A 26,749-nucleotide genomic window follows, 5' to 3' on the forward strand; every position below is an offset into this window, starting at 1 on the left:
AAGCCATTTTGATGTAATTATCTGACGACAAATTGACAGATTCCAAAGTGTAGCTATTGCATCTATAATTGCTTGCATGCTAAAGCTACTAATATTGTTTGGATCATCATTTACCAGGTTCAGGATTTCTACAATGAAGCAATTACCAGCTTGTTAGCTGTGGAAGATGGCAAGATCAACATCGCAGCGATCATAAGTTGGGTCAGTTCTGGATTTTGCCATCGAAAAAGGTCCAACAATGCAGCAGGTATGACCCCAGCTTCTTCCACTACCGGAGGCAATAGAGAAGCTTCAATGGCTTCATCATCTTGTGACTGAAGCATTGAGATCAATGGTGAAATAATCCCTGTTGTTTCACCCAATCTATGCTATTGCTTGCTGCTTAACTTACCGAGTCGAGTAGTAGCTCGAATCTGCAGTTCTTTGTCCAGAAATAGAGTTAAAAAATCATGATTAAAAAAAGGTAAAAGTAAAAAATTAATTAACGGACATGGAAAAATTTTCACTAAAAATGTATTAAATGCTAACCTGTTTAGGGTATGCATAATAATTATGTGGATAATAAAAAGTAAATAGTAATTATAATTGAGATTGAGATATATTTTGGGTTTTCAATGGTCGATTAGGTTATTGATTTTGGAATCTTCTAAAGATGTTTTAATTGTTTATTTTATTATGAAAATATAGCTTGTGGTGTTGCATGCATATTAAATTGAGATTTACTTTTCTATTTTCCTGCAACAAACGACCCATGTTTTTCATTTCATTATGTACCTAATATAGGTTTTTTATATAAATATACTTTAAATTTTTCATATCTATATGTGTATACTATACTATTAGGTATTAGGCAAACTTTGGTATGATGGAAAGCGTATTTTTTTTGAAAATTTAATTAGTTGGGTAGTGATTTCAACATTTAGTATGTCAAATTTTATTTATTTTAATTGGAATCTAATTTTTTTGTTGAAAGTTACTTTTTCATAAACAGTTGTGATTCCCATGGTAAAAGGTAAGAATGTTACTTTCTCATGTAAATTAGAAATTTAAAAATATCGAACGAAATTAATCTTATTTTATATTAGTATATAAACGAGATGAAGCTATTGCCTCCTTCCTACTACTTGATTTTCTCTACAACGGATTCTTCAAAACTAAGTTTTTTTTCTCTAATTTTATTTTGAGTAAATTACATTCAAGGTCGCTAAATTATTAGTAAGTTTATATTTGGGTCACTCAATTTTAAAATATACAAAATCGTTGTTGTATGGGCTTCTCTGTTCGTATCACCTACAACAGTCAAAAGCTTTCCTCCTTATCTTTTATAGTTAGTTTCTTTTCATGAAACAGCTTTGAATGTCACGAATCTGCAACTAAAATTTGAATAACTTTTTTCTTCGATCTCAGATATTAATCATCAGATCAAATTATATCTAAGTTATGTTCTTCTACTTGTCGATGGGAATCGATCTGTCGTACTAATCGTAGAATCGTAGCTTGGAGTATGCTAGTTGAACTTCTTTAAAAATAAACTTAACAACCTAGTGACTTAACAAAAAGCTTTTGTATAGTTTAGTGGCTTAGATGAAAATTTTCGAATAGTTTAATGACTATTTTGTAACTTTTTGAAGTTGAATGACCTAAATGTAAACTTACTAATAGTTTAGTGACCTTAGATGTAGTTTACCCTTTTATTTTTTATATGTGTATTTAATATATATTATATGGTTTACATACTATATTTTTTCTATTATTTTTTCTTTTAGTATATTAATTGAAAATTCAATTTTATTATAGTATTTATGAATCAAGCAAAAGAAAAAAATTTAAGGTTTAAGTTTGGCTCTAAGACTAATTTGACCATAATCTTTTGCATGATTTACCTTTCAATTATGGTTTGTTGTATATGATTAAGAATTTTATTGAAATAATTTTCGAGAATGAGCAAATGATTGACAACTTATTTAAAAGTGGAATAGATAACACAAGAGCTCAATCAAATCTGAAGCAGTTATGTATTATATTCAAGTAAAATATCCAACATAAATTATGTTACATTGGAGCTTTGAAGAAAAATGTAAAATTATCAATTAAATTTTAATACTAAATATGTATTTCAAATATGTGTTAAGAATTAAGTTTATTATAAAACTAAATACATTAATATTATATTTCATTTAATAATGGTAAATTCATAAATCATCATTACATTTTTAGGAAAGTAATTAACAAACCCAATGTGATAATGTAACTTTTCCAAGATTTTAATTAATATCTTTCAATATATACCAAAGTTGTAAAGTAATCTTCTTGGTGTAAACTCGAAATTATATAGGATTTTTCTAGTAGTTTTTACCACATTTTACTTAAAAATATTAATCTTGAGTATTTGTTAATTAATTAAGTGAATTTTGCTTAAATTTTAATAATGGACATGAATTTATAAAGTATGCAAATTTGTGCCTTTTTATATGATTTTATGCATAAAATTAAAGTATTTCATGTTAATTATTAATATGTTAAATTTACTTATGCAGTGGGACCATAGAGTTGAATTTATTATAATATTGCATAGACATTAGCTATTATTCTCATGTGTTGGACAACAAGACCAAGCTTAGTGGGTCATCAAGATGCCACCTTGACCCAATAAAAAAGATGATACATGTTGGTCAAGTCTACAAGCTAGTTGGGTCATTAACCGTCTAGTTCAAAGGAAGAGAGGCCCAATTCGACAACCACAATTGGGCAACCAATAAATCAATTTTGGGACAATTATTTGAAGGTCCTCACACTTGGAAGAACATTGGAAATCAGAATACAAGATTTGCTTGAGAAACCGTCCACCCCTTACATTATTCAAGCATGAACCAAACCACCTTTTCTTCCACATATCATGGCCAGTCATAGGAGGGAGAAATCCAAGGGATTGTTGCTGCTATTTTTAGTAGATTCTCCCACCTACTTCAAGTATAAATACCACACCGATCTCATGTAACACCCCTTACCCGTATTCCTTACCGGAACAGAGTATGATGTTTTACTAAATTTTTAAAAAATTTCGACAGCATTCCTACTTATTTTTGCTTAAACCTCCTGCAAATTTAGAACACATTCCAATATACCAACCAATTTCATTTGTATAAACACACATACAGTTTAACTATTAATAAACACTACATTTAAAAGGGAACCATAACATATATTTACATGATGATCCCACATTACATAAATTGTCTATACATGCCATAAAATTTCGGAACACTAGTAGTAAAATACCCCAAATGTGAAGGATAGTGTAGATGATTGTCTGACTTCGTTCCAATTTCCGAGTTGTTGGAAGTCACTATAATCAAGAGAAAAATAAAATCGAGTAAGCATATAGCTTAATAAGTAAACACATGATAAATAAGTAATTACTCCCATAACTACACCAAAATATAAACTTATTCATGAATAATTTTATTGTTTAGGCAATTTCCAGCAAGCTGTTTTTCTGTGTCATAGTTGCTAATTTATTTTTATCTGGAGCTACAGGGCTCCAAATTGAGTTCCGTAAATTTTCCCTGAAACTAGACTCATATACCATTTCACCATAAAAATTTTAGAATTTTTGACTCAGCCAATTAGTACATTTTATTCATTAAACCTTCCCCTGTTTCACTGCCCAACGGTTCTGACCCTTCCTCACTAAAATTCACTTAACTCTCTGTACAAAATTTGAAAAATGGTTTCGCTTGTTTCTAATAAAAATAGACTCAATAAGGATTCCAGGGATATAAATTTCATGCCATAATTATTTTTTTACAATTTTTGGTAATTTTCCAAAGTTAGAACAGGGGATCTCGAAATCAATCCAGCCCTGTTTCAGTAAAATTCAGATATCTCCAAAAATACAACTCTTTTGCTTATTCTATTTCTTTCATATGAGAATAGATACATTCAACTTCAATTTCATATATTATTCAGCTTCCCATTCATTTTCCACCATTTATGGTGATTTTTCAAAGTTACCCAATTGCTGTTGTTCAACACAGTTTATAATTAAATCGTTCCTTTATGCTTTTTGATATTTTCTCCCATCTCATACATGGGTCGATTCAGTATTCAACTCAATATTTACCCCATAAAATTTTCCACCATATGGCAATTTTCACCTTCCACACTTTTTCGTTGAACACTCGGAATGTTAACCGTTATTGGTGGATCCCGCACTTAGCACCACCACTGAATCGGGGAATCAGCACTTAGCAACCCCTGGGAATCAGACATAGCAACCCCTTTTCATTTCAAAGATATGGTGGATATCGCACTTAGCACCACCAATGAAATCGGGAATCAAGACTTAGCAACCCCTGGGAATCAAGACATAGCAACCCCTTTTCATTTCAAAGATATGGTGGATATCGCACTTAGCACCACCAATGAAATCGGGGAATCAGCACTTAGCAACCCATCGGGGGAATCAGCACATAGTAACCCCCTTTTCATTTCAAAGATATGGTGGATGTCGCACTTAGCACCACCAATGAAATCGGGGAATCAGCACTTAACAACCCCTCGGGGGAATCAGCACATAGCAACCCCCTTTCACATTTCAAAGATATGGTGGATCACGCACATAGCACCACCCATGAATCGGGGAATCAGCACACAGCAACCCCTTTTATATACAACATACTCCGGCTTATTCCGAGTGTTCAACCCATAAACCATATATTGCAACCCTTTATCACCTTTCCCAATTTAACAACATTTTTAGGATATTGCCAAACATTTATTTTAATTCCAAATAAATCTCAACATATATCAAATAATATCAAAATAATACATTAAGTCACGTGTTTACTTACCTCGGTGCAAAATATCGTAATTTTGCACTTTACTCCACTATCTTTTCTTTTCCCCGTTTGATATACTCTTCACGTCTTTCTTGATTATGGAGCTTGAAAGCTTAAAAACCCTAAATATGGCTTCCCCCTTGCTGATTTCGTTCACCATGAAGAAGATGAGCATATTTTGCCATCTTTTTCCCATTTAATTCTATTTAATAACCAAATGACTAAAATGCCCCCATTTAAAAAAATCTATTTCACCCATTTCTTATGTCTATTTTTGTCCATCAACTAACTAATGGTCTAATTACCACATAAAGACCTCCAATTTAAAATTTCATAACAATTAGACACCTCTAAGATGTAGAACTCAACTTTTGCACTATTTACAATTTAGTCCTTTTGACTAAATTGAGTGCCCAAACGTCGAAATTTTCGAACGAAATTTTTACAAAAATTTTCCGTGAAATTGTAGACCATAAAAATATAATAATAACCATATTTTCCCTCGTCGGATTTGTGGTCCCGAAACCACTATTCCGACTAGGCCCAGAATCGGGCTGTTACAACTCTCCCCCCCTTAGGGATTTTCGTCCCCAAAATCTTACCGGAAAAAGAGGTTTGGGTCTGTTTCCTCATAATTTCCTCCGGTTCCCACGTAGCCTCTTCCATTCCATGTTTTTGCCACAACACTTTCACTAAGGCTACACTTTTATTTCTTAACTATTTGACCTCCCGAGCCAAAATCTTTATGGGTTCTTCCTCATAAGTCATATCTGGTCGAACCTCAATCTCTGTAGGAGAAACTATATGTGAAGGATCCGAACGATAACGTCGCAACATCGACACATGAAATACATTATGTATCTTTTCCAACTCTGGCGGTAAAGCTAACCGATATGCTACTGAGGCCAACTCTCTCGGTAACTTCATATGGTCCAATAAAGCGTGGACTTAGTTTGCCTTTACGACCAAATCTCGAATCTTCTTCCATGGGGATACTTTCAAGAACACTTTATCACCCACTTGAAACTCAATTTCTTTTCTCTTTAAATCCGCATACGACTTTTGCCGATCCGAGGCGACTTTTAGGCAATCACGGATTATTTTCACCTTTTCTTGATTTCTTTCACCGTGTCGACTCCATGAATCCGATTCTCACCGAGTTCAGGTCCAATATAAAGGGTTCTACATTTACGCCCATATAATGCTTCATACGGTGCCATTTGTATACTTGATCGATAACTATTATTATAAGCAAATTCAACCAATGGTAGATATTTCTCCCAACTGTCCTTCATTTCTAAAATACAACACCGGAGCATGTCTTCAAGAACTTGAATCACCCTTTCGATTACCCGTCGGTTTATGGATGAAATGCGAGATTGAAATTCAATTTCGTACCCAAAGCTTCCTGTAACTTTATCCAAAACCTCAAGTAAATCTCGGATCTCTATCCGATATAATAGATTTAGGCACCCCATGTAATCTCACTATTTCAAACAACATATAATTCCGCCAACTTTGTCAAGTGAATAATCAATGCGTATCGAATAAAATGGGTGACTTTGTCAATCTGTCCACAATTACCCAAATAAATCTTTCTTTTACGGTGTTAAAGGCAATCTGTCACGAAATCCATCGTGATACTGTCCCACTTCCATTCTGGAATCGTTATCGGTTGAAGTAAACCCGATGGCACTTGATGCTCAGCCTTCACTTGTTGACAGATTAAACACTTTGTTACAAATTCCGAGATATCCTTTTTCATGCCCGGCCACCAATACAACTTCTTCAAATCATTGTACATTTTCACACTACCCGGATGGACTGATAAATCACCACTGTGTGCCTCACCTAAAATAGTCCGAATTAGCTCATCATTTCTCGGTACACATGTTCTATCCCTGAACATCAGGCAATCATCTGAACCAATTTGAAAATCTGAGTCAACACCTGCTTCACACTGAGCTCTCTTGGCTTGCAATTTACTGTCATTCTTTTGAGATTCCCGAATTTGCTGAAGAAATAACGGTCTAGCTCTCCAACCAATATTGAGCCATCATCAGATAAAGTTAACATCGTACCCATAGCTCTCAAAGCAAATAAAGATTTTCTACTCAAGGCATCAGCAACCACATTAGCTTTCCCGGGGTGATAATCAATCACTAGCTCATAGTCTTTGATTAGCTCGAGCCATCTTCGTTGCCGCAAATTCAAGTCTTTTTGACTCATCAAATATTTCAAACTCTTATGATCAGTGAAGATTCGACACTTTTCACCATACAAATAATGACGCCAAATTTTAAAGCAAAAACAATGGCGCCAATTCTAAATCATCGTCGGATAATTCTTCTCATGCGGTTTCAACTGTCTCGAAGCATAAGCTATTACTTTGCCCTCTTGCATTAACACACACCCAAGGCCATTCAACGATGCATCATCATAAATTACAAACTCCTTCCGGACTCAAAGTTGCACCAACACTGGCGCCTCATCAATAATGCCTTCAACTTTTCAAAACTCGTTGACATTTATCGGTCCATTCAAACTTGACATTCTTCTGCAGAACTTAGTCATAGGAGAAGCAATCATCGAGAATCCTTGACAAACCGTCTGTAATACCCACTAAGCCCGAAAGCTTCTAACTTCAGTCACATTCTTTGGTGGCTCCCAATCAACAATTGCTGAAATTTTGCTTGGATCAACCCGAATACCTTCACTTGAAACTATATGTCCCAAGAATCCAACCTCACGAAGCCAAAACTCACTTTTGCTGAATTTAGCATACAATTTCTTTTCTCTCGAATCGCAACACGGTTCTCAAATGTTACGCATGTTCCGATTCATCCCGAGAATAGATTAAAATATCATCTATGAACACCACCACGAACTTGTCTAAGTAATCTAGAAAAATTCGGTTCATCAAGTCCATAAAAATAGTGGAGCATTAGTCAACCCAAAAGGCATTACAGAAATTCATAGTGTCCATACCTCGTTCTAAAGGCGGTTTCGACACATCGACTCTTTAACTCTCAACCGATAGTAACCGGACCTCGGATCGATCTTGGAGAACACTTTGCCCTTTTAATTGATCAAACAAATCATCAATTCTCGGCAAAGGATACTTGTTCTTTATGGTCACCTTATTGAGTGACGATAGTCAATACAAAGTCTCATAGAGCCGTCCTTCTTTTCACAAATAACACAGAGCACCCCAAGGAGAAAACTCGGTCTCACAAATCCTTTATCTGTCAACTCTTGTGGCGAGCTTTTAATTCCTTCAACTCATCGAGCCATCCGACACGGTGCAATAGAAATCGGTGCGATGCAGTGTAATGATCAATAGAAAACTCAACTTCTCTAATCGGAGGTAACCCAGGCAATTCCTCTGGAAATACATCTGGAAATTCACAGACTACCGGCACTGATTCAAGCTTTGACCCAGTTATATCAGTATTCAACATATAAGCAAGATAAACTTCACATCCCTTTCTCAAGTATTTCTGAGCAGACATGTGCGAAATCACCATAGGCAACTTATTCGGCTCCTCTGTTTCAATCCGGAGAATTTCACCATTTTCACACTTTAATTCAAGAATTTTCTGTCTACAATTCACCTTGGCATCATGCAGTATCAACCAATCCATCCCCAAAATAACATCGAACTCATCAAATGGTAACAACATCAAATTAGCCAGGAAACAGTGACCTTGAATCATCAGGGGACAATTCTTGCAAATCTTATCAACTAAGACATATTTGCCTAAAGGATTTGATACTTTAACTACATATTCAGTGTTTTCAACAGGCAATTTCTTACTAGATACCAATTTCATGCATACATATGAATGAGTAGAGTCGGGATCAATCAAAGCAATAACATCAATATCATGAAGAGAAAATGTACCAGTAATCACATCGGGGGATGAGGCATCTTCTCGAGCACGTATGGCATAAGTCCTGGCAGGCGCTCTAATTTCTGATCCTCCAGCTGCATCTTTCATCACACTTTTACCACTGACTTTGCTTCCCACATTTCTCGGCGGTCTCCCTCTACTAACAATATCACCCGATCCAGCTCTTGGCAAATTTTCTTCCTCTCTTCTCTCAGGGCAATCTCTTACATAATGCTCTTGGGAACCACACCTGAAACAAGCTCGTTTAAATCCCCAACACTCACCAATATGTCGCATGCCACACTGTTGACATTCAGGCCGGGTGTTTCCTACATTGCCCACACTTGCTACAGAGGTAGCTCGAGTTGTAGCTCGAATCGACCTCCCTCGGTCTCTGCGTGAATACCCAACCGAACCGGTTGGTCGTGGATCCATCCTTTAAACTTCTTCGGATGATATTGAAATGTTCGCCCATTGTCCTCTTCCTTACATCTCGAGATTCCATCTCGCCCTTCTCTTTTCTACTCGGTTCTTGACTTTTACAGGCCGATCAACTAACACCACAAATTCTTTTAACTCTAAAATCCCAACATGCAATCGATGTCTTCATTTAGCCCTCTTCAAATCTTTTACACATAATAGCCTCCGTAGGCACACATTCTGGGCATATTTACTAAGTCGAACAAACTCCGTTCATATTCTCGCTACGGACATTCGCCCTGTTTCAACCCGAGAAACTCTTTGCGCTTTTGATCAATAAATCGCTGGCTTACGTATTTCTTTCTAAATTCTTCCTGAAAGAAGTCCCAAGTAACTCTTTCTTTTGGAACCACCGATATCAATGTTTTCCACCAACGGTATGCTGAATCCTTCAATAAAGACACAGCACATTTCAAACATTCTTCAGGGGTGCAAGATAATTCATCAAATACCCGAATAGTATTTTCAAGCCAAAACTCGACTTTTTCCGGATCGTCATCAACATTGGCCCTGAAATCTTCAGCCCCATGCTTTCGAATTCTATCAACAGGTGGCTTACTTGATCTCACCAATTCGGCACTCCGTGGAGCTACGGGGACCGGTTGAGGAATAGGAGAGGGTGGAGGAGGAGGAACATTCGGATTTACACGGACATATTCTGTATACCAATCACTCATCATCCGGAGGAAGGCTTCCCGAGCCTCATCCTGTCCATGTGTCTCATGTCTACTCTCTTCCTGCGCGGTCACTTGCGCGAGAGCCGACGCGTTACTTTCAACATCATCTGCCACACCTCGATCAGGATCCATTTACTATATAAAACAAAATTTTAAATTGTCAGAAATCATCACACTATCACAATAATTTTATGGCATGTATAGACTGACTTCCACACGTATTTTATTGGTCCGAGAATCGACTAAACCGTAGCTCTGATACCACTAAAATGTAACACCCCTTACCCGTATTCCTTACCGGAACAGAGTATGATGTATTACTAAATTTTTAAAAAATTTCGACAGCATTCCTACTTATTTTTGCTTAAACCTCCTGCAAATTTAGAACACATTCCAATATACCAACCAATTTCATTTGTATAAACACACATACAGTTTAACTATTAATAAACACTACATTTAAAAGGGAACCATAACATATATTTACATGATGATCCCACATTACATAAATTGTCTATACATGCCATAAAATTTCGGAACACTAGTAGTAAAATACCCCAAATGTGAAGGATAGTGTAGATGATTGTCTGACTTCGTTCCAATTTCCGAGTTGTTGGAAGTCACTATAATCAAGAGAAAAATAAAATCGAGTAAGCATATAGCTTAGTAAGTAAACACATGATAAATAAGTAATTACTCCCATAACTACACCAAAATATAAACTTATTCATGAATAATTTTATTGTTTAGGCAATTTCAGCAAGCTGTTTTTCTGCGTCATAGTCGCTAATTTATTTTTATCTGGAGCTACAGGGCTCCAAATTGAGTTCCGTAAATTTTCCTGAAACTAGACTCATATACCATTTCACCATAAAAATTTTAGAATTTTGATATGAGAATAGATACATTCAACTTCAATTTCATATATTATTCAGCTTCCCATTCATTTTCCACCATTTATGGTGATTTTTCAAAGTTACCCAATTGCTGTTGTTCAACACACATTAAAAAGTTGTCTGATTCAACCTAAAGTTTCATCACCTCCATAACCTCAAAGACTCCAACAGCATAAGTAGAAACAAGAGGTGTAATTCAAGAAGTTCTTGGATGGTTTAAAGCAACTTCACATCAACGTCTCGTTAGTGGAGGCTTTAGAGCAAATGCTCAATTATGTGAAGTTTATGAAGGATATTCTATCCAAGAAGAAAAGACTTAGTGAGTATGAGAAGGGAGCCTTAACAAAGGAGTGTAGTGCATTCTCACAGAACAATCTACCATCAAAACTGAAAGACCCTAGAAGCTTTACTATACCCTGTAATATAAGAGAATCTTATTGCAGTAAAGCTTTGTAAGATTTAGGAGCAAGCATCACCTTGGTACCCAAATATATTTACAAACTGTTGGGAATAGGTGAAGTAAGAGCCACTACAGTGGCACTTCAAGTAACATATCAATTTTTAGCATATCCCGAGGGAAAGATCGATGATGTTTTGGTAAGAGTTGATAAATTCATTTTTCCTGCTGATTTTATTGTCTTAGATTTTGAAGTAGATAAGAAAGTGTTGATCATCATTGGGAGACCTTTCCGGGAAGAATATTGATAGACGTGCAAATAGAACTCACGATGAGAGTTCAGGAATGTTCTTAAAGCTATGAAATTTCTTGATTCGATGGAGGAATGTTCAGTAATGGAGAAGCTAAAAACCTTAGTTTCTATAGAATATGAGAACAATTTTGAAGACCCATTGGAGAACACTTTAAGGTCTAAGTCATTGGAAAATGAAAAATGTAATAAAAACATGGCTTTGATGGAAGCCAATCCGAGGGATTATGTTCAACCAGCATGGTTTGAACCACTAGAATTGAAAGTTTGGGAATTTACACAACCAAATTTGTCAATCAATGAACCACCTTAACTCGAACTTAAGGTACTTCCATCCCATTTAAAATAAGTTTATTTAGGCAACTGTTCTACCTTGACTGTGATTGTTTCAACAGAATTAACAGAAACCAAAAGGAGCAACTGATTGTTGTTTTGAAGAAATTTAAAAAGGCAATTGGTTGGACCATAGCTGAGATTCGAGGTATAAGCCCTCCCTTCTGTATGCACAAGATTATTTTAGAGAAAGGTGAGCGAGCTAGAATCAATGGGCAAAGGAGACTTAATCCTATCATGAAAGTGGTAGTGCGGAAGGAAGTGATCAAATGGTTAGATGCAGGAATTATCTACCCCATCTTAGATAGTTCATGGGTAAGTCCAGTACAATGTGTACTAAAGAAAGGTGGAATCACGATTGTCGAGAATGAACATAATGAGTTAATCCTGACGAGAACTGTCACGGGTTGGAGAATTTGTATTGACTACAAAAAGTTGAACAAAGGCACTCGAAAGGATCATTTTTCGTTGCCTTTCATGGATCAGATGTTAGATCGATTGGTAGGTAACAAATTTTACTGCTTTTTAGATGGATATTTAGGATACAACCAAATACTTGTAGCCCTAGAATACCAACATAAAACCATTTTTACATGCCCGTACGGTACATTTTCTTTTAGGTGAATGCCTTTCAGCTTATGTAATGCACCTGCCACATTTCAGCGATCTATGATGGCAAATTTTACTTATATGGTGGAAAATTTTGTCAAAGTTTTAATGGATGGTTTTTCTGTTTTTGGCAACACTTATGATGTCTGTTTGTGTAATTTGGCTAAGATACTAAAAAGATGTGAGGAGGCGAATCTTGTCCTTAATTGGGAGAAATGTCATTTTATGGTTAAGGAGAGAATTGTCTTAGGACATAAACTTTCCAAAAACAAGATCGAAGTTCATAAAGTGAAGGTGGACGTAATTGAAAAATTACCACCACCAGTTAGTGTGAAAGGAGTTCGTAGTTTCTTAGGCCATGTCAGTTTTTATCGAAGGTTTATCAAGTATTTTTCAAAACTTTCTAAACCTTTGTGTATGCTTTTATAAAAATGTATTGTTTTTTTTTTATTTTAACAAAGCATGTTTAAAAGCTTTTGAGGAATTGAAAAATCGTTTAATCTTAGCCCCAATAATTGTTACACCTGATTGGAACTCTCCTTTTGAATTGATGTGTGACGCAAGTGACTTCGCTGTTGGAGCTATAATGGGTCAAAGAAGAAACAAAATGTTTTACCCAATCTATTATGCAAGCAGAACTTTGACAGGAGCCCAACTCAATTACACGGTAACTGAGAAAGAACTTTTTGCTGTAGTTTTTACTTTTGAAAAGTTTCATTCATATCTTATAGGTACTAAAGTTACAGTATTTACTGACCATGCGGCCATTAAGTACTTGCTCACGAAGAAAGATGATAAACCAAGGTTAATTCGATGGATACTTTTACTATCAAGGGTGTTGAAAACCAAGTAGCTGACTATCTATCAAGGTTGGAACAAAATGAGGTAACCCCTTCACTTGTTCCAATTAATGAAAAATTTCCTGATGACCATATCTCCGAGGTAAGTCAAATTCATGAAACACATTGGTTCGCTGATTTTGCAAATTATTTAGTATGTGGAATAATTCCTCAAGAAATGACATACCAACAAAGGAAGAAATTCCTTCATGATAGTCAATATTATTCATGGGATGATCCGTTTTTTTTTAAACAATGTGCAAATAACATAATCAGGAAGTGCGTAGTTGAAAGTGAAATTGTCGAGATCTTGTACCATTTCCATTCATTTCCTAATGGGGGACACTTTGGTGGTTCTCATACTACAACAAAGATTTTACAAGCAGGATTCTTTTGGACAACAATGTTTAAGGATGCATATGCATATGTGAAAAACTGCAATAGATGCCAAAGGAAGAAAAACATATCAAGGAGGAACGAGATGCCCTTGACAAATATTTTAGAGGTTGAATTATTTGATGTATGGGGAATTGATTTTTTAGGCTCGTTTCCTTCTTCTTACAGGAATAAGTATATTTTGGTAGTTGTGGGTTATGTATCCAAGTGCGTTGAAGTCAAGGCATACCTAACAAATGATGTTAAGGTAGTTATGTGATTCCTACATAAGCATGCGTTTATACGGTTTTGGACTCCGAGAGCTATAACTAGCGATGAAGGATCTCACTTTGTAAATAAATGGCTTAAGTGGTTGCTTGACAAGTACGATGTGAAACATAAAATTGCTACTGCCTATCACCCATAATCAAATGGGCAAGTTGAAAGGGTGAATTGTGAAATTAAAGGTATTCTTGAGAGGTTAGTGTGCCTTAATAGAAAATATTAGTCTCGAAGGCTCAATGATGCTCTATGGGCCTATCGAATTGCTATTAAGACACCATTAGGAATGACTCTTTATCGATTAGCATTTTGAAAGGTGTGTCATTTGCCGCTTGAATTAGAAAATAAAGCTCACTAGGCTTTGAAACAATTAAATTTGGATATTAAGCAAGTCGGTGAGAGAAGAATGTTATAGCTTGACAAGTTGGAAGAGTTGAGGTTATTTTCATACGATAATGTCAAGAGGTATAAAGAAAAGACTAAGAGATCTCATGACAGTCGTGTACAACCTCATGAATCCAAAAAAGGTCAGAAAGTGTTGTTGTTTAATTCGAGGCTAAGGTTATTTCTTGAGAAGCTCAAGTCCCGATGGAAAGGACCTTATACCATCTATAAAACTTATCCATATGGAGCTGTAGAATTGTACGACAACCAGTGAGGTACGTTTAAAGTTAATGGTCAACATTTCAAACACTATTGGGATGGTGAAGTTGAACGAATTGAAACTTCATTCAATTTAATAGACACTTAATTTTTCATGTTTTTACTTTTTAATAAATAATTAGAAATTATTTTTCTTAAATTAGTACATTTAATTAATTATGTCTAAGGAGATTGAAACTTAAGCGGGACCATTTGTGACCCCTCCAACCTTTCATGGGAATTAATTTAATGTAATATTTTGAGAATAAATTTTCTAATTAACTTCAAAATTTTTATTTTCATTTTAATCTTGTTTTTAATGTTAATTTTACTTGTTTATGTTTAATAAGGGGATCAAATTGGCCCAAGTACTAATCAGTTTATTTCATTTTAAGTAGTCTAGTTTGTAAATACAGTTTGGGCTCAAGGCCTGAAACAACAAAGAGGAGAAAATTTACTCCACATTGTTGTCCAAAGGGTTCCCAAAAACCTATTGTTGCTGCCACTTTCTTTTCCATCTTACCTTGCCGCCCAACCCCCCTTTGTAGTTAAATTTTTGCTACAAGCTTTCCCTAATTTACTACTATATAAACCCCTCTTTACCACCATATTTTTCACAACCATTCAAGCAATTAGCTTAAACCCTAGCCACTTATTTTTTTTCCTCTTAGCCATCGGCCTTAAATCTCGAATAATCTCCCCAATTTCCTTCCTTTATCACAAAACCCTCCTTATTGCCGCTGCATAACTCTTTTCAAAACAATCTTATCGTCGCTGCAAGGCTTCCACCACCACAATCTCATTGCTTTTGCAACCCTATCACCATCACAAACCTCTTGCTACCATCTATTACCAATTTCTTTTCCTTTCCTTTTGCCAAAATTCTTCCTATTTTTAGGGAAAAATCACCATGTCTCACAAAAGAACTAGATTTTCCAAGACCTCTATCAAAAATTCGATCGTGATTCAAGATGAAGAAGCGAAAGAAATGTTTGATTCCATCTTCAAAAGTCAACTTATGATGCAGGAAAAAGGTTTCAATTTGGAGAGCAATGACAAGTTGGTGGTGCCCCTGCCAATTCGAAAAATAATTAATGCCCTCAATTGGAACTATTTCTGTGATGCGCGATCACTACCTAAAGAAGAGTTAGTTTGAGAATTCTATGCTAAATCGTGCCAGATGCTACTGAAGTTCTTGTTCACAAAAATAAGGTAACCCTTACTTCTAAGCCAATTAATGATTTATTTAATCTGCCTGATGTTGAAGAAGATGAGTACTTTGCCATGATGACAAATATAAATTGGGATTTTCTTCAACAAGTGCTTAATGTTGCTGCAAATCCGGGATCCCAATAGATTATAAGAAAGTATGGTAGTCATTCTTGCCAAAAGGAATATTTAAAACTGATGGCTAAGGTACGGTTCTACTTTGTTCAATATAACTTCATGCCTATCTCACATAGTTCCACCATCTCAATGGAACGAATTCTTTTGTTGCATGCAATTATGACAGAAAGGTCTATCAATGTTGGGAAAATTATTCTCAAGGAAATCTACGATTGTGCCAGAAAGAAGGTAGAAAGTGTCTACTTTCCATCATTGATTACTTCACTTTGCTTAAGGGCCCAAGTTAAATCAAAAGCAAACTTGAAGGGCTAGTATGTTCAATGTTGCATCATAGCCCATGATCTTGAAAGGTTAGTGGAGAATGTCCATGAGTTAAACCCAATTGAACTGAGTGAACCAACCAAACTAGAAACTGATGACTTGTCTAATAAATCTAAACTGAAATCTGACTCAGTTGGGGAGAGAGATGAAGTAGAATCTGAAGAGGAACCAAACAACCCTGAACCGATGGTGGAACCTAATGTTGCTAAACCAATAAAGTTGAGTTTTAATCCTGAGTTGACCATGCCAATGCCTACTTCAAATACTATGAAGAAATCAGAATTTTCAACTATGATGGATATGTGGAAATTCATGCATAACCAACAACAGGCCTATTGGAGATATGCAATTCAAAATACTTTTAAGAATATCTCTAACACTTTTGTTCCTGAATTCCCATATCATATCTTCGAGACATGGCAAGAAGAGCTTATGGGATCAAGTGTGACCAAGAAGGGAAAGGAGAAAGACTTAGACAAGAATTTGAATTAAAAAGGAGGAAATTTCTTTTTCTTAGTATTTTTAGTTATTTACTTTCGCAGTTAGTTGTTTTCACACAATAAAATTGCAGGCATGAATAAAATAAAGTTCAATGCCTCTACTCTAATAAAAAAAACTAAGTAGTGTGGTAATATGAATGAACATGTCTAGGATTGGATTGTTGAGAAAGACTTAGTACTTAAGCACTCTTTATGACTCACCTCTCTTTCTTGCTATCCTAACTGGTGTTTAATTCTCATTCATTACTTTGCTTACACAATCAGGACTTTGTTTCTTTTTAAGGTGGGGGCAGGGCAATATTAACATGAAATTTATTTAGAATAGCAGTTAGCATCAATTTTAAATTTTTTTCTTAAGTATGTTTCAATGATTACACATAAGTATGTTGAAATAAAATAAACTTTCTTGAGGAAAAAAATTCATAAGTTAGCTCAAATGCAAGTATGATTTCTGATTTTATGTGAGTTTTTTTTATGTTATCTTGAGTTATGGAATGCTTGTATGTTCTTAGGTCGTATGTAGCCTTTTGCCATGAAAATTGAACTTCTTTTGAAATAGACATGCATGAAGGTTTAATCCTTAGAATTGACTTAGTAACTTTCTTGAGGAAAAATCCTAGGAGGCATAAGAATCTAAACATGATTTAGGCCCATTTTCTTTGGATCATTTGATCATTTCGAGCCTACCATATAAATGTGACCTTTGAAACCTTAATTTTAGCCTTCAAGCCTATTTTTGATGTTTACCTACATAATAAGCCATTTACCATCTTTTTTTTAAAGCTTATCTTATTTTTGCACCTATCTTAACTATACTTGTCATGGTGAGTAAAGATCGAGGAAAAATTCAAATAGATGTACATGTTATTAATATGTTCAGAGGTGTTTGAAAAATAGAGAGAGAGAAAGAGAGCTCTATTCAAATGTCAAGCAAAAAGAACAAAATAAATAGCTCAAAGTATTAAGAAATATTGGGCATGTGCTTCAAAATTAAGTTTGAGGGGGTAAAGAACCCATTAGTTGGAGAGGTGTACCTAAAATTGATCCAAGGCAAAGCTAAGGTTAAGATTACTGAACCTAAAAATTCACTTCTCTTTTATCCTTACCTTGAGCCTAGCCCCGTTACAACCGTATAAAAGACCTATTGATTTTGATGATTATGCTGACTATATTAGTGGAGAGGAATTACTAAGTTTAACATATAAGAACCATTAACTTAACCTTATGATTGTTCTATTTGATTTATAAGAAATTTTGATTAAATGGTGAATGATATGTATTATCTTCAAAAGCATGCACTTTATGACTTATGCTAGCATCTTTCCACGCTTAGAATAAAAATTTTGAAATAATGTTTGCAGATGAGCGACTTATCAATAAAAAAAGTTTGTGAGCATGATTTTGTTGATGCGTGATTATGTGCAAAGATTGATGCTGCTGAATCATATTGCAAAATTGCCTTAGCAAATTTTTTTGCTGTACCTGAACATTACTTGGGACAAGCAATGGTTTAAGTTTGGGGGTGTGTAAACTTGAAATTATATAGGATTTTTCTAGTAACTTTTACCACCTTTTTATTTAAAAATAATATTAATCTTGATTATTTGTTGATCAATTAAGTGAGTTTAGCTTAAATGTTAATAATAGATATGAATTTATAAAGTATGTGAATTTGTGCCTTTTTATATAATTTTGTGCATAAAATTAAAGCATTTCATGTTATTTATTAATCTGTTAAATTTACTTATATAGTGGGACCATAGAGTTGAGTTTATTATAATGTTGCATGGGCATGAGCTATTATTCTCATGGGTTGGACCACAAGAACAAACTTAATGGGTCATCAAGATTCCACCTTGACCTAATAAAAAAATATGATACATGTTGGTCAAGTCTACTAGCTAGTTGGGTCATTAACCGTCCAATTCAACAGAAAATAGGCCCAATTCAGCAACCACAATTGGGCAGCCAAGAAATAAATTTTGGGACAATTATTTGAAGGTCCTCACACTTGGAAAAACATTAGAAATCGGCACACAAGATTTGCTTGAGAAACCGTCCACCTCTTGTATGATTCAAGCAAGATTTCATGCTTTAATCAAGAAACCAAACCACCTTCTCTTCCACATATCATGGTTTACAATAGGAGGGAGAAATCAAAGGGATTGTTGCTACTATTTTTAGTAAACTCTCCCACCTACTTCAAGAATAAATACCACACCTATCTTACCTTTTCAATCATCCCTTACTCATCCCTTCATCCTTCATTTTCACAACTTTCTTCATTCCCTCTCTTGCCCTCTTCATCCATCACACCTATCATTCCTTTTTTCCTTTAGTTTTTAGCCAGCAAAATCCTTGAAGAGATCATCTCTTGGCCGACCACCTTAAAGAGCCATTAGTAAAAGTGCAACAGGAGGAGCAAAGAAAAACACCTTCAATCAGAGTCCACGAGACTACTGACTTGGAATAAAGTTTATTCTTCCCTTGTTGTTTTAAATTAATTATGTTTGCAATGTGTCTTGTGATCTTGACATCGACAATGGTAGCTTAAATCTGTTTACTAGGTTAATTACATTAATTCAATGAGATTTGTCCGATTCAAGTTTAAAGTGTGTGTGCCTCAGTCAATCATGTTTTCAATTAAAGTCAAGTATGTATTTCATTCATACGTGATTGGATGCATTAGAATTAGCTGAGCGATCCTAACTAGACGAAGGCTAGTGGACGCAATAGTTGAAAAGTGCATGCTTAATTTAGATCCTAACCCGACTAAATTGAAGGTTCATAATAACTTTAATGAGCTCTATTATCTTGCATATTTTTTAGGTTTATGTGATTAAAATGTTTCAAACCTAACCCATCCCTATTACTTCACATAAATACTAAGAAACTCTTAGTTTAATATGATCAGTAAAATGCATGTTTCACTAAGTATAAGATTCTGAAAAGACTTAATTTGGTTATCAAACTCACAAAAGACCGAATTGCCATGGAATATTTTCCGAACACTGTTAAACATGATGAAAATGAACCAAGTTGATTAATGTAGTTATCCTAGCCTATTCATGTTATTAATTATTAAAGTTGTGTTTCTGCTACTAAATTCATTCATACATTTAGATAATTTGCATACTTAGATTAAAATTGCATTAAGGATCAATTTTGTATCTAGCTAAATTAATCTAGTTTAATTATCATCACTCAAATTATTGTGTTTTTATCATCAAATTGTTAACTTATAATTTTACAATTAATCAATGAACATACACAGTCTCTGTGGAGACTGTAACTTTTTTACTTACTTATTACTTGATAACGACTATGTACACTTGCACAAACCGAGCGTTACACTTGGCAACCACTTCTCAGTAATCACGTTTCAAAATATCACATTCCATTAAAATCATAACATGAGAAAGCACCAAACACTACCTTAAAAGTAATCTCATTAAATGAGAGCTAGGATTAAAATTTAGAGGGTTTTAATTTTGATGCAACTAACCCATGTGATTTTTTTTGATGGGGTGGAGAGTAATTAGGTTATTTTCATTGCAATTTTTTTTTTAAAAAAATCATTAACAAAATTAAAAAGAATTGACGAAAAAAGAAACTGTTAATTTATACGGTTAATATATTAGATGGGTACATAAAGTTTAATAGCTTATTTAAATAAGTCCTTATATTTTCTTTTCACTTATATAAATCCTTATTCTTTAATCAATTTATAAAACCTTTAGTTTTTATTAGTTTTTTTTTACTTTTGTGTTTATTGCAGGATCCTGATAAATTGTTTCCTTTTGCAGAGAACTTGATCTTGACCGAGGACCATAAAACGGTTAAACTAGCAGATTTCGGTTTAGCCAGAGAAGAGTCATTAACAGAAATGATGACTGCTGAAACCGGGACGTACCGATGGATGGCTCCTGAGGTAATATGCTGAATTATCTATTATCTTCGGTTTTCTTTTTACTTTTTAAGATGCTGACACATTTACCTATTCTAACAGCTTTATAGCACAGTTACGTTAAGGCACGGAGAGAAAAAGCATTACAACCATAAGGTGGATGCCTACAGCTTTGCTATTGTGTTGTGGGAACTTATTCATAACAAGTTGCCTTTTGAAGGCATGTCGAATTTACAAGCAGCATATGCAGCTGCTTTTAAGGTAATGATTTGGAGCCTTGTTTTAGAGTAACACTTAAAAGGATGATTTCTCGAGTATGTCTGTCTGCGTTTGAAAAGCTCACTCGATTCTGAAAGAACTATCTGCAAAACCACCCTTGTGTCGTTTTACAGTAAGACTAGTATGTTGTGAATGATAAATGATATGTGACCACTTTTGAATCTTGATAGGTTAGCCTTCCCATTAACGATACCATCAGTCCAACTCAAGTAATTCTTACTTTCAAAAGTGTCAAAATGGGGGCTTTTTATGCCCACCTACAATCACAATGCAGTTTCTCGAAATTAATCTCACCAAGAATAAACTCATTTATGACTCTGTTTCTTCACCTGTTGTTTTCAGAATGTTAGGCCTAGTGCTGATGACCTTCCTGAAGATTTGGCATTGATCGTGACCTCATGTTGGCAAGAAGATCCAAATGCTCGGCCGAATTTCAGCCAAATCATACAGATGCTATTACGCTATCTCTCGATCATTTCACCAGTGGAGCAGGTTATGCCTCCTAAGAGAACAACATCCGAGAATGCTGTATTGCCACCGGAGTCACCTGGTACAAGTTCATTGATGGGTGCAAGAGATGATGTAGGGGAAACCCCGAAGGCCACCGAAGAAAACAGGGCAAGAGGTTTCTTCTGCTTTAACTGGTGTTGTTGATCCCTCGAAAATTTCAAATCCGGTTTTTTCGAGGGTGTCATATATGATTTTTTTAGGGGAGTTCAATAAGGGGAAAAATGGGAAAAATTCTAATTAGCTTAGATTAGTAGAGTTAGATGAGAATCCGATGGATTTGTTAACTTTGCATACTGCTGCTTTACATTTAACTTTAGAAGATGATATAAGATGGGATCCTCAGCTTGTGGGATGTAAAGGGGTTGCTGTGATGAAAAAAATTATCAATGTAAATAAGGTGCATCCAAATGCCTTTGCTCCTTTTTTTTTCTCTCTCTCTCTACAATTTGCATGATTTCATGTGGAAGATGCATTTCGAGATAAGAAAAGGGTTGTTGATGTTAGGATCGGCATTGTTGGATGTCACTTTTTAAAAGATGATTGTATTAATCTAGTGATGGTAATGGGGTAGGGTAAGATGGATGATGCTAAATTCATCATCATTCCATGGTTGGTACAAGTTTTTTTCATTATGAATTATGAATGTATAATTTTGAAAATTTTTGCACGTTCATTCTATTTAAATTTAATTTTTGTTATTATCTTTAATAATTTTAAGGGTAAATTGCATCTAATGTCACTAAATTATTAGTATATTTATATTTTAGTCACTTAATTTTGAAAAAATACAAAATAATCCTTGAACTATTTGAGAGGTTTCATTTAAGTTATTGAATTATTTGAAAGTTTTTATTTAAGTTATCGAACTGTTAAGTTTTGTTTTAAAGCTCAGCTAGCGGGCTTTAAACGTCGATTTGATGATTGGTTTAGTGGATTACTATCCATTGATAAGTAAAAGAACATACTTTAAATTTAAATAAATTTGACAGTCTATGTCAGAGATTGAAGAAGAAAAATGTTTAGATTTTGGTTCTCAAATTTGCGACGTTCGAAATTATTTCTTAAAAAAAATGAACTATAAAATAGAAAGAGAAGAAAGCTTCCAATTGGTGCATGATGTAAACAAAAAATACCATAGATCAATTATTTTAACAACCCATTGACTTGCATGAAAACTTTTGAATAGTTCATTGATAATTTTTGCAACTTTTTGAAGTTGAGTGTCTAAGATTTAAAGCATAGTTTACCCTTTTATAATATTTTTAAAGGCAAGAAAATATTTAAATTCAATTTTGGAAAAAATTATATAAAGCATATGAAATTTTCTACAACATAATTATATTTTTACCCTTTTAATAATTATATATATATATACAATGATAAAATGATAAATTCATATAGTGGACTCAAGTTGAGCAAGTAAAAACAAAAAATTCACCATGTCCCATTTTTAAAAAGAAAAATACACTCCATTCAAAGCGAATCAATGTAAAATCCATTGGACAATTTGATTTCACCAATTGAACCAATAGATCCAGTCCATTTTTTAAATCATTAGGGATGACAATTCATGTTACATATTTGGATATTTGCAATATTCAATCTGATTTTTTTTGTATATTCATTTATTGTGGATTCAAATAATATTTGAATTTAATTTTAAAATTACTATCCTTGTTGATTCGGAACGGATGTAGGTAGGTACTTAGTATATTCATTATTTGAAATTGCATTGCTTATTTGGATAATAGACTAGATTTAAGGTTTAAATACTTGAATCTATTGGTAACAAAATGCTTATAATTGTGATTATATATATAGCCAATCCTCTCTATGATGCTCTATTTGTCACCAAGATTTTGCATGTTATAGAGGGGTTGTTATACACCTATAACAACATATTGTTATAAACCTATAATAAAATTCATATCATAACTTTTCATCAAAAAAAAGTGAGAATTATATTAAAAAATGAAAGTCGAAATCAAATCAACAAAATTAAAAATTAAAAGACATAAAAGCAGTAACGCATTATTGCTTTTATGCATATTTTATTTTACATTTTTCCATATGAATAATTATGAAGTTCGTAATCTAACAAATTTAACTAATTAAAATGAGTTTAAAATTAAATTAAATAATTTATTATGAGTTATTAAATTCAAGTAATCGTTTATAATTTTATGATCTAAATTCATGGTAGAATATTAAATTAAGGAACATAATAGTTTATTAAATTGGTATATCTAATTTGTTAATTATTTTCATTTAATAAAATATAATTAATAGATTTTTATACAAAATTTAAACATTTTATTAAAATAATATTTTAATTAAGATTATTTTTATTTAATAGATTATAATTAACAGGCTTTCCTATATACTAAAAATTGACTTAAATTTTTGACAATAAGTTGTTGCTGTTATAGGTACAAAGAGCTAAAATAAAATATAAAAATCGGTTCTATTATAAATTTACTTTTATAGCATGTAGTTGTTATAGAAAGGACTGGTTGTATAAAGAAATTTAACACATTCAAATTCGAATTTATACAGATTAAAATATTCGATTTTTTTAAAGCGAAATAAGAGATTCCACAAAGAATAGTATTTAATTAAGATTCAAATTTAGATAATAATAGTGGGATAATTAACATATAATAAATGAATTCAAATATCTAGCTTCTTTGTCATTCCTAATGAAGAGAGGGTAGCATTGATTGTTTGAACACCTTGGGCTTGATTTGCAGCAATATGTTTTCAACTGCAGGACCGTAAAATTATGGGCCCCTAAGTCTCTCAAGCCCAGATTTTGGTTCGGTCCTCAGGACAATTTGGGCTCGAACTAGCCGTTTTCTTCATTTTTTATCCAACCCGAGGTTCCGGTTGCAAAAATGAAATAAATGAAAATCGCCGTTGCCGGGGATCGAACCCGGGTCACCCGCGTGACAGGCGGGAATACTCACCACTATACTACAACGACTTGATGTTCGAAAATCAAGTTTTTGTCATTTTCAATATTTTAGTATTTTGAAGATAAAATGTCGTCTTCAGATAATTATATGAAAACGTGACAGAATAGTTTTTATTATAATATACATTTATTCCCTAATCATGTGTGGTTGACATATTTATTCATGATTGAAAGTAAATATTTACAACAAATTAATGTAAATAGAAAGGCTTTAATTACTTGTATTATTGTATTTAATTCAATTTAAATTTTTTTATTGAAAACTGATGAAATGTCATTATCAAGAAATAAATGCAAAAACTGCACGAGTTACAATTGTCACCAAGAAAGTGACACAGACCACAGTGGCTGCCCCTAATTAATGAAAAGTGCAAAAGACAATTAAACCACTTAAGAAAGATTACACAACAAAACCAATAGAAAGCCCACCATCTTCTCCAGACATTTCACACACCAGAAAAAAGAATAAAAGAACATACAACCAGACAAAAACATAGCAGCCCACCGCCCTGGATTCTTTCATCAACGTCGCTACAGCCACCATTTTGCTCCCTAAGGTCAGTAGCACTCAGCGACCGACAATGGAACCTGTAGATCTGAATCGTCAGAGACCTCAATAATCATTTTCTCTAACTCGTTCAACTCCTTCACCTCAAATTTCTTCTGTCTCTTTCGGCCTCTGCTTCTACCCTTGGCGGCGCCTCCTCAATCCAAACCCTCAACGACGACCACTGTTTTTCTTTCTCCGCCAAAGCATGCGTCGTTTAATTCCCCGATCTATCCACAAATCTAAAGGTGAGTTCTTGGAATCTTTGGTCCATTTCTTTAATTTCCTTTACTAACACAACAATGCTTCATCTATCCTCCCCCAGTGATTGCACTTTTTTTAACTACGGTCACGGAGTCCCTCTCCACCACCAATCTCTGAAATCCCAATTCTTCAGCCACTATCACCGTTTGTACATATGCTCTTGCCTCTACCGTAGTTGGGTCGGACACAAAATTATTTGGGTATGTACATGCTGCCAGAATATACTCCTCATTGTCTCTAAAAATTATCCCTGACACCGAACTATGATCTTACTTGTTAAACACTATCAAAGTTAACTTTAACCACATTTGTCATCGATGGATACTGTAGAAACCGTTTTTTGAAAATAAAAATTTAGTTGTCGACTTTTAAAAATAAAACTGGAGTCGCCACCGATCCTTGATTAAGGTGTGACCGGCCACCTTAAAAAATTATTTTGGTCTACAAATTTTGAAAACAGGTTCGGGAGTCAGTTACGCACGAGGAAAGGTTAGCACCCTCGTAACGCCTAAAAATCGGTACCAAATTGACTATTAGATGTCTTAGTGTTGTAAGTTTAGAAAAGAATTTTAAAATAAGTTTGAATGAGGAAATTGGCAAGAGGATAACCAATTGTTCAAGTCATGTAAAAAAATCGAGTCCCAATATGTTAGGGTACAATTCATCATAATCCCCGAACCTTAGATATCTCTCTTATTCTATACGAAAATCTTCATTTCGAGAAAGTAACATGCCACACCCAATACGTTAGGGCACAACAAGTTAAATTTCTAAAAATGATTTTTATGCATTTTGAATAAAAACTATTCTCGGTCATTTAGGATTGACGAAAAAAATCGGAACCCAATACGTTAGGGCTCAATTTCCCTCGCAAATCCCAAACTTCAAAAAATGCTTTTATTCAAAAAAAACCTTTAAATCAAGAAAATAATTTTGATGAATAGTTAAAACCAAAATATATTTTTGAAGGGGTATGTTAAAAGGGTTAATGTACGATATGATACAAATCCTTTAATTTAGAGCATATATACATAAATATTTACAAATAATATATATACATGTACAATATACAAGTAAATTTATAAACAAAAGGGACATCAAATAAAAAACAATAATAAGTGCATGTACATATGTGTACAAAAATAAAAAAATAAAATGTATATGCGTATATATTTACAAAATAAAGTATATAAAAGTTTTAAAAGATATGAAATATACATAAAACGTATGAATAAAAGACATGCATGTATTCATAAAAGCTTTAAAAAATGTATATATATTAAAAAATGTGTATATATTATATATAAAAAATGTGTTTAATACATAAAAATGCATATATATATTGTAAAAACATATATTTAAAACACGTATGTGTACATAATTTTAAAAAAGAAATGTATAAGTATATATATAAAAAAATGTGTATTTTGAAAAAAACTGTGAATATAAACACAAATGCGTGCACAAAAGTCACGAAAATAAAATATAAAATATGAAAAGAGGAAAAAATAATACATTAATAAATT

General features: G+C 33.8%; 1 long non-coding RNA gene and 1 other non-coding gene across 2 annotated transcripts; both read right to left on the minus strand.

Moving 5' to 3' along the window:
* Positions 1-3,156: 3,156 nt before the first annotated feature.
* Positions 3,157-5,028, minus strand: LOC128032526 (uncharacterized). The gene is made up of 2 exons (XR_008188863.1): positions 4,854-5,028; positions 3,157-3,346 (listed from the first exon to the last, which is right to left on the minus strand). It is a non-coding gene; the product is annotated as an uncharacterized LOC128032526 (long non-coding RNA).
* A 19,321-nt stretch (positions 5,029-24,349) lies between these two features.
* TRNAD-GUC (transfer RNA aspartic acid (anticodon GUC)) lies at positions 24,350-24,421 on the minus strand. The gene has a single exon. It is a non-coding gene; the product is annotated as a tRNA-Asp (tRNA).
* Positions 24,422-26,749: the final 2,328 nt, after the last annotated feature.

The sequence above is a fragment of the Gossypium raimondii genome, chromosome 9 (assembly GCF_025698545.1).
Source record: "Gossypium raimondii isolate GPD5lz chromosome 9, ASM2569854v1, whole genome shotgun sequence".
Lineage (NCBI taxonomy): Eukaryota > Viridiplantae > Streptophyta > Magnoliopsida > Malvales > Malvaceae > Gossypium > Gossypium raimondii.